The 8,970-nt window shown below is 41.9% G+C and overlaps 1 pseudogene; it reads left to right on the top strand.

Annotated features, from left to right (window-relative positions):
- LOC118105960 overlaps positions 1 to 6,170 on the top strand; it is a 6,827-nt pseudogene extending 657 nt beyond the window's left edge.
- The last annotated feature ends 2,800 nt before the right edge of the window (positions 6,171 to 8,970 follow it).

The following is an 8,970-nucleotide window of genomic DNA, read 5'->3' as shown; positions in this document are numbered from 1 at the left end:
TATTCATTTTATTTCTCAGTATGTACATGGAACTTTAAGTGCTTTGTATGTATGTCTTTGACTCACGGCTGCAAAATGCAGGAATCTGACTGAGCTTGAAACCAACGCAACCTCCACAGGAGCCTGTCTGTGATCATCAAGGTGTGTGTAGTGCATCCCGTTCTTCGTCTTCCTGTGCTGCATCGCTGTCATGCACATCTTTAGATCCACAGGCAGTTCCTGAACCGCGTCCGCTACATCCTGTTCGCCTCCATGCTGAGTCAGCAGCACCCTCCAGCTCGCAGCCTCTGTGCTGCTCTTCCTCTTAAATCATGGTCGGGTGAAATTTGCTCCTGGTATACTGTGTTCCCCTGCTCTTCATATCCACCTTACTTTCCGAACACCCCTTAATCCTGGCCACCATGTCACTGGAGCGTTACATTTCCATCGTCTACCCCCTGCACGATGCCCACGGCCTCCTGGCTCAGACGTATCTGGATCATTATTCTGTGTCTATGGTTCATTCGGCATCTTACCTGTCATTGACTTCTCCATCAGGAAGCAGATCCCTTCTGTGGATGTCACTCTCACCTGTGCATTGCAAAACTATTCTTGTCAGCCCCTCTCCCTGTATCCAGACGTTGTTCCAGAGGCTGCTGTCAGGTTTGCTCTTCTTTGCAGTGGTCGCAGTCATCATCCTCTTTGCATATGCTGAGAATCCTGCTTGGAGACCGAGAGAGCTGAGACAGGACAGAGTGTCCGTGAGCAAGCCATGCACACGGTGCTGCTGCCACAGGCTTCCCAGCTGCTGCTGTACGTACCCAGCCTTCAGCCATCCATCACTGGAGTCTCTCATGAGTGCTGCCGTATTGGCAACCCAGAGGTTCGCCTTTTAATTATTTCTGTTTCATCCTGATCCCGTTTTCTAGGTCCGCTCATCCTCGGCTTCAGAGACCGAGTCTCCAGAGGCTGCATGGAAAACGTTCTCTGCTGCTCAAAGAAGAATCAAACCCTGGTCGTAGAATTAAATAAGATTAAAAACAGATTAAGGGCCCATGAACGTTGCCAACAGGTTTATATTCTTACTTTTCACACACACAAGCCTTTAAGAGGCTTCCTAATGCACTTCCATTGTAAGTAATGGTGACAAAAAACACAAAGTCCTTGTTCTTCTGGGTAAATGTATTATGCCATGTGTATCTGCCATTTAGTGTGAAGTCATAAAAAAAAACATGGGGCTGAGATTATGACAAGTCCTTTCAAAACAAAATTTCGATTTCTTTTTCCTCCAAGAAAAGGCCTCAGAGGGTATTAAAAAGTCCTGGACGGTCATTTTGTTTATGAAACATCACATTATCTTAATAAACAGTTGGTGTACTGCAAGACTCATCAATCACTTTTGTTTTGTCAATCAGCAACATCAGATCCACAGCAAACACTGTCACTACTGCTGCTTTGGTTGCTCATTGTCTCATGATAGAAAAATGTAAGAAGAAGCTTAAAATAAGTGTATTGCTTGATTCATTGCCATTTCATGCAACATTTCTGGGTCCACTGAATGATTATTATCAGTGGAAATGTATTTATAGTCCGTGTGATATGAATTAAAATGTTATAAGTCTTAATGTCCCAACTGGTTTCCATCATACTTTCAAACATGTGCCGATGTTATCATGAAACATATTTAAAAGTATTAAATTATTTTCTTTAATGTCTGTTAAATGTCTGAAACCTAGTTTTACCTTAGAAATCTACAGCAACCCCGTTCTTACATATACATAAAAGGAAGTAGACATTTTCAAGTTATTACTGATGAATTCAAGATTATTCGTGACGCAGAGAGAACAGAATGCTTACAATCTCTAGACAAGAAATAACCAGACACTAATTAAACCTTGTGTGTCCACAAGATCGACACATTTGTGGATCACTTCACCAGAGTCAATACAGGTTGTTGACGGTTGTGGGATTGAATTTTAGTTGTTATGACACAATCTAGCAGCTGCTGTGCTTCAGCCTCTCAGTTTCTCATTGACATGCTGATCCTGCAGGAGCAAACAGAGAATCTGTGACTAGGCCTTCACACTTTATAACGAATATTATAAAAATTTAAATACCATAAATGTTTGAGACGATGCACAAATAAATTGGGCTGAAATTCCCATTTGAATATTTATATATATGTGTATGTAAGCAACTAAATGCAAGTTTCCCTTGATGCTGATAAAGATGTGTCAGAATGTGTTATAGATAAACCTCAATAATAAATAAAAATAAAAATAACGCCACCAGGGTGATCTGTTCTCCTGAGGCTGAAATACAAATTAAAACTTTGAATATGTTTTTTTTTGCAATGTCCATTAGAAGGGAAACTATATTGAACAGATGCCCATAGGTCAGATATTACTCACATTTTCTTGGGGATTAAAAAGTGATTAACAGTATATTTATTGTGAACTGGTTCTTTAAGTTAAGGGTGTAAAGCACCATATGCATGTCACAGTGACACATGTAGTTTAATCCATATCAACATTATTAACATGTAATATTAATAATAATAATAATAATAATAATAATGATAATAATAATAGCTAATTGCAACAGTTAATGAATCTCTTCTCAGAATTTATGAGCTTTATTGCCACAGATGGGATGTTGTACAAGCGCTGTAAGCCTACGAATGTCGCTGTGACTCAAACTTAAGACCCATATGCACTATCGCTGTGATTTATAGATCACTAAAAACAAATAAATCAAATTAAATAAATATAATTATATGTATAGGCTATAACAAAGAATTGGCAAGTTTGATCTTTGTATATCATACAATAAGTGGTGCAACAACCAAACTCAAATTTAATAATTTAATCAGATTAATTTGCACAAACAACCTAAATAAAAGTTTGGAATAGTCCTGTTGTTGTTGTAGAAATGGCCTCAGTGTGATGAGGTGTAATGGTGTAAAGCCCATCTCCTCAGGCTGTGGGTGAAAACTGATCTCTGTGAGGAGGACCTGGAGGCAGGTTTGATTCTGACAGAGAAGCCTGCAGGAGGGAGGAGGAGGAGGAAGAGGAGCTCAGACTGTGGAGCTGCTGCAGGAGGAAGGACATTTAACTCTTTGCTGTGGAGAAGAATCTTCTCACACGTGTTTGTTGGCTGGTGTCTGACTGTATCACGGAAAATGTGCGCGCTGCTGAGCGTCCGGCGGGCGATCAGTGTTGAGCGGAAGCTGATGATGGCCTGAAAAAGAACCCATCGACCACGAGTTTGAGAGGCTGCAGGACATCAGGCAGTGAGTGATGGTGGCAAAGAAGTGGAGGTGGATGGTTTCACCATACAATTCTCTACCTGCATGTTGGATATTCAATAAACTGATTCCCCCAGAGATTTGTGACTGTGAAATCCTGAGAAGACAGAGCTGCACCTCATGTATTTAGAAACATCTGCTTTAATTTCCAGATGTCTTTTACTTTGAAAGTAGTGATAGGTTTTGTCCAGTGAACAGTACTGGTGCTGTGATATATAGTGGACAATTAAAGTTTATGGACATAGCTGATGATCAGAGATTTCTGAAATATGATCATGAGATAAGATACGATAAGTTAAGATGAGTTAAGACAAGACACAAGACAAGTCATGAAAGTTAGGATAAGGTAAGTTAAGACAAGACAAGTTGAGATCGATAGGATGATAAGGATACAACCCAAGACAAAGACAAGTTAAGTCTAGTCAAGTTGAGACAAGACAAGTTAAGGTACGATATCATACAATGAAATATGATCGTCTGATGCAATACTTTACGATGCAATATTTTTGATACGATGAATGCGATACCTATTACACGTGCCATACGATTATGATACCATACCATATACGATAGGATATGATACCATACCATACGATCAGTACGATACAATACAATGCAATGCGGGTTAAGACAGGGCGAGACAAAGTTGAAAAGAAAAGTTAAGATATGTCGCTAAATCGATATCATACGTCTGATATATTAAAATGAGATAGGATAGGATAGGATACGATACAATAGAGAAATACAATGCGATATAATACAAGTAAAGACAATTTAGACAAGTCTAGATAGGATAACAAGAAGTTCGCTTCACAATTCAATGCAATGCGATGATCACGTTGCAGTAAGTCACGTTATACGATGTCCTGTGGCTAAAGGTTTCAGTTTCTTGTTGGAGTTAAAGTTCTGTTTGTGTTTTTCTTTACAAGAAAACAATGACATCAATTAACTGTGCAGGTAGAATCATGGCTTTTAAAGTTTTTTCTTTCCATAATAAGAAACTTTCATGATGCTGCAAAGAAACCCAACTGATAGAACAAGACTCATCAAGTCACTTCCAATAATTAATGCTGAAGATTGAATTCTCCATGGGAAAAAAGAAAATGTGTGGAGGAGTCACTTTGACCAAGACACTGAAACTTCAGTGTTGTGGTGTTGTGGTTTGGTTGAAGCGATCATGTGTGTGCATCGGCTTGGCTGATCTGTCAACATCAACATTCATTTGAATTTCACTTCTTCTAGCGTCAGAACAAAAGCTGTTTCCTTTCCGTAGCTGAACTTTCAGATAAGGTCATAAATAAAGTGATGTGCTTTGGGTTAGGTGAACTGTTATGTAAAGGTGTCTCTTGATTGTTTCATTTGTGGGATGATCTGTCTAACATATGTTGTTTATTATCAATTTACAAATCATTGTGTATTTAGTGGCTAACTCAAATGAACATGATTTAAACATAACTCTATCGTGGTTCTGCCCTGAGATATTTTCTCTTCTGTGAACAGTTTAGCTCACGAGCTTCAAACCCAAATCCTAATTGAGTGGTTGTCCTCTTCTTTCCTTTAACCCTTATGTTGTTCCTGGGTCGAATTGACCCAGAGTGTGTCTGTGTCTGTGTGTGTGTGTGTGCGTGCGTGAGTGCGTGCGTGTGATCATACGCAAGCCCTGGCCGGTCAGGCCAATGGATTGTCATTCTCGATTGTCATGGGTGGGGTCATTTAGACCCACACCTGATTCCAATTGAAATCAAGGGGGGTACATTAGACCCACATATAAGTCTCAGTGTGCCACTCTCTCACGGACCATGGCACGATGTCGCGTCAAGAGCGTTTCACCAGAGAACAGGTTCTCCAACAGCTATTCTCCCAGCAACCATCCTCTGAACCCGAAGAGGGCGCGAAAGAGCCAGAGCGGCCAGTTATGTTATGTTATGTTATGTTATGTTGTGTTATGTTATGTTAGTTATGTTATGTTATGTTATGTAGATAGTGGCTGCTAGTCCTCGTCCTCATCTCATCTCCTCTCATCTCTTCTCCTCCTGTTTTTCTCCCTAGGCCGTGTCCATTCCGTCAGTACATGCCCAGCAAGCCCGGCGAAATCGGGATCAAGTCGTGGGTGGCCTGCGATGCGAAATAAGAAAGCTACGCTTGGAAGATGCAAGTGTACACGGAAAGCCCGAGCGGCGGGCGCCCAGAAACGGAACCAGGAGTTCTGAGTAGTGCTCGATGTAGCGGAGGGACTGCAGTCGTATCACGTGTGACAATTACTTCACCTCATACGAACTCGCGCGGCTTAGCTCCTGTAGAGGGAAGCTCGTGGTGGCACTGTTCGGAAGAACAAGCTGAGCTCCGACCAGGCTGCTCGCAGTCGAGGAAGAGGTGTTCTCATCCAAAGTTCGCATCCACGCCCTGCCCTCTTGTGTCCTACATCCCAAAGAAAAACAGGAATGTGGTGCTCCTGAGCACCACAGCACCTGAGCCGACATCAAGCGCCCGCGGGGCGAAGCAGGTCATCGTCCTGGACTACAACGCAACAAGGTGGCGTGAACCCAACCTAGACAAGGTGATCGGGCAATACAACTGCAGGAGGATGACGGCGCTGGCCCCCTGGTACGTCTTTCACAACATTCTCGCGTCTCTTCACCCACAACGCGCCGTGATATGGAGAGATCAACTGAACTGGATGCCGAACTAAGCCCGGAACAAGGCGGAGGGTGTTCCTAAAGCAGCTAGGAAAGGCTCTCATGACTCCGTTCATCGCCGCAGAAGGAGCGCATCCCCGCACGGGCCCAGCGTCCGCCTTGGTTGTGACTCTCAGCCATGCGTCGCCACCTACAAAGACCTGTGGCCCAGCGCTCGACCAGTGTCCGGCCTCTTCCACCCAGCCTAGCAGCAGCCCCGCTCGTGATGATAAGAAGGAAGGAGTGTCAGAATATACCAGGAAAAAAGGACTGTAAAACTCACACCATGTACCCTTGGTGTGTAAATGCACTCTGCAAGGAGCTGCTCACTTGTCTATTGCATGGTGTGCGTCCCTATTATGGGGTGGAGCTATGTGAGGAGCCAACAGCCGAAAGCAGGGACAACACAAGGGTTAATAACCACACTTTAACACAGCTTCTACACCAAAGTGTCTGACCTGCACACTGGACTTTATAAAGGAGCTTGGCCCAGCTAAATGTGTTCCAGCTGTGACCTTCACCTGATCAACGGCTGCATTCAGAGTGGCTGAATGTCATCTGCACTCAAACTGACAAAGTGCACGAAACATCATCGCCACAATGCCACAGGTTTGTGTAGTCGAGCCTCAGTGGAGGTTGGAGGTGTTTCTGGAGTCTGATAAATGAGCTACAGTGGAAGGTTTACCCAGTTCCATTCCTGGGGTTTAACCCTTCACCCCAATTTCACTGACACCTCACTTCCCTAGCTGTTTATACAGAAAATAACCTTGGAAGCTCGTAAACTGATAAAATGACTAATAAAATGGTTCATGCATGAAATTCAACTCTGTCTGAGATAAGTAGAATGATTCATAGCAGAAAATACACTTGTAGCTCCAAGAACATCCTCATTTACTGTTCTCTAGCTGTAATTTGATTTAATTTCATTCAACCTTTTAAAACAACATTGCTCAAGCCAATCTACTTGGCATCTGTAAATGTATTCATCATTGGATAATTGATTGGTGAGGATTTCACTTTTACTTCACTTTTTTCCTGTTTTTATATCATGGAAAACTAGATATATCTTTTGGATTTATGTGCATTTTGATTCATGGATTAACAGAGAGAATATGTATGAATTAAATAACACTTTGGTCCAACCTCAATTTGGACTAAAGCACTATTTTAAAATTCATTTCAACTTTTCCTTTTGTCTGTGTCTGGAGATGCCGTCTTCTGGTGGAACCTCACAGAGTAATTGGAGGCGTCTGGGCGCCATGCGGCCAGCTGCCCAATGCTCCGTCAAGAACAACTGCTGTATATCACTAAGAATATATAATCATAAACGTTTTATGAAAGTCTTATTTTTTATACCATCAGGACTATAAGTAACATAATGAGACCACATTTCTTGTAGTTTCTTGTGCATCCTTTATTAATCCATCCTCTAATATCTTTTTAGTTTATTTCACTGAAAATAGTTTGTTAGCCTCCACACTTAAAATGAAGCCATTTCTCCTTCACTAAAGCTCTTGATGCCAACAGATTAGTCAGAAGTAATGATTCTGTAATTGCCTGCAAATAACTTATCTACTGAGTTGACAACCTCAGGGTTCAGAGGTAGAAAGTTTGTTTTGCACAGTTTGGTCCAATCCCCTGTGAGCGTGTCCACTAGCCCTTGGGGCGTGCATAAGAGTGGCGAGCCCCCTCTGAGCTGTTCTCTATAGAGTCAACTTGTTTGCCAAGCAAGAAAACTTCAGTTGCGCAATTAGACTCAGGAGCTTTACGTTAATAATCAGCCAGTCTGTTAATTACTAAACAGGGGATATGAGACTTGGCCTCTAATTGTGCTCTGGAGATGTCGCGCACTGCAGCAGCTCGCAATGAAGCGTGTCGGAAAACACTCTTCATGTGATTCATGATCGTTTTGAATAGCTACACTGTTAATATACCTGTAGGTTAATTGTGCTGTGATGACTGACATGAGTGATGGTTCAAAGAGCCACAAACACTGAAACACTGTTAAAAAAGTGGCACAGGTTTGTGTCAAAATCAGTATCATATATATTAGTCAAGAATTAAATTCACAAATTTGAGTTTTACTCTACAGTTGCAGATTTGAGCATTTTCCTAAATTTCCAATCTAGTGAGTACACTTGTAGTAATAGTACCATAAGTATAATTCAGGATAGTAAGAAATTACATTAAACAATTACAAATATACAGTATGAAATGCAGTACTGATCTTTACAACGACTGTCAATGATATTTACCACTCCCTCATGTATGCACAACCACAGTCAAACATCCACCTCAAACCCACAGAATAAACCATCTTTCTACCGTGCACCACATATGTCTTTTCATCATTGCCTGCTATGTCTTATCCACCACGGCCTGGCCTCTGTGCACTGAACCACGAAATCCAGTAAGAACTCAGTTTAAAATTAATCGGAAGTACTTGACTGCATGCAAACAGGAACATTGGAGAAGAAGTTAGCAGTCATGAATATTGACCTAGTAATATTGGACTGGGAATATTTCTAGTATTAGAAATGTGCATTTTAGGAATATGGGATAAGTGTGGTGTGGTTTGCAGGTAGGTGCTGCAGTGATAAATAACAACATAATGCTACAGCGTCAGTGAAGACCCAACAACTCTGGATCCTGCAGTAATGGACTCACTGAGAGAAAGACTCAACTTCACTGACTATGGTAGCATCTACAGCTACAAGCGTCGCCTGCATCGAAAGCGTCAGCACTGTGAGCTGAAGTAAAGAGCTTACTGCGCCAAAACACTTTGCTCAACAGTTCACAAACTGCACGCACGAGCAGGTCTGGTCAGCTCACATGTAGAGTGTCCTCTCAGAAGATCCTCAGGCGCCCGACGTCGATACAGAGCCGCCCATCGGCAGCTGGAAACGGCTCAGTTAGTGACAGCACCACATGGCAGAAATAAATAGATAGGTGTTAAAAATCCTTTACTTAAACAAAATTTGTCGTTTTCAATTCTGTACTAAACTATCT

This window comes from Hippoglossus stenolepis, chromosome 4 (genome assembly GCF_022539355.2).
Source record: "Hippoglossus stenolepis isolate QCI-W04-F060 chromosome 4, HSTE1.2, whole genome shotgun sequence".
NCBI lineage: Eukaryota > Metazoa > Chordata > Actinopteri > Pleuronectiformes > Pleuronectidae > Hippoglossus > Hippoglossus stenolepis.
This window is presented reverse-complemented; position numbering and strand designations above follow the sequence as displayed.